The following is a 1,070-nucleotide window of genomic DNA, read 5'->3' on the forward strand; positions in this document are numbered from 1 at the left end:
GGAGGCCGGCGAGGCGGGGCGCGGCGCGCAGGAGGGCGGCGGCGGCGGGCGGCAGGGCCAGGCCGGAGCGGGGCCGGGGTGGGCGGGGCCGGCCCGGGGGCGGCGGGCGCGGGGCCCGCGGAGCTGCCGAGGCCCGGGCCCGGTGCCGGCGGCTGCAGGCGGGGCCGCCCCGAGCGCCGCGCAGCCAACCCGGAAACGGCGCCGCCGCCGCCGCACCCGCCCAGCGCCGCGCAGCGCCCCCCGGCGGCGTGGAGGTCCGGCCCTTCGGCTGCTCCCGCCATCGCGCCCGCCCCTCAGGCGCCGGCTCCCGCCACGCGAACCTCCCGTCGTCTGTCACCTGTCCCGTGTCACCGTCCCGCCACACACCCTGCCACCCTTCTGCAGCCGTGTCACCCGCCCAGCCTCCTTCTGCCCGCACCATCGCAGCCTATCACACGCCCGCCGCTCCCGCACCACTCCCTCACACTGCTGCAGACGCTGTCACCTCTGCCACCCTCACCTCTGCCACCTCGGCCTAGTCACAGCCCTATCACACTGTCACCCCATTGCCACCTGAAGTCACACTCCCTCTTTATTCCTGTCACCCCATCACGTCTTTCCAGCCCCAAGGTGGGACCTGGGGTGAACAAAGGGCTCCATGTTCCTCTGGAGGAGCTCCCAGAGCCATGGCTGGCTGAGGTGAGGCACCTTCAGAGGTCACCTGGCCCAAGCCCTGCTCCAGCAGGGTCACCCAGGGCTGGCTGTCCAGGCTCGTGCCCAGAGAGCTGCTGGACACCTTTAAGGATGGAGTTCCACAACCTCCCCGGCCAGCTGTGCCAGTGCTTGGTCCCACTCACAGTGAAAAAGTGTTTCCTGAAGTTCAGAGGGACCCTCCTGTGTTCCAGCGCGTGCCTCTGCTCCTGGCACTGGGCATCATTGGGAAGAGCCTGGCTCCCTCTGCTTTGCACCCTCTCTCCAGTCCCTCGTTCCCCTTCATGTCCCTTCACTGGCCTCTCCCCATTGTGTCCCTATCTCCCTGGCACTGAGCAGCCCAGCACTGGACACAAGGCTCTAGGGGTGACCCACCATTG

Source organism: Haemorhous mexicanus, chromosome 12 (genome assembly GCF_027477595.1).
Source record: "Haemorhous mexicanus isolate bHaeMex1 chromosome 12, bHaeMex1.pri, whole genome shotgun sequence".
In the NCBI taxonomy this organism is placed as follows: Eukaryota; Metazoa; Chordata; class Aves; order Passeriformes; family Fringillidae; genus Haemorhous; species Haemorhous mexicanus.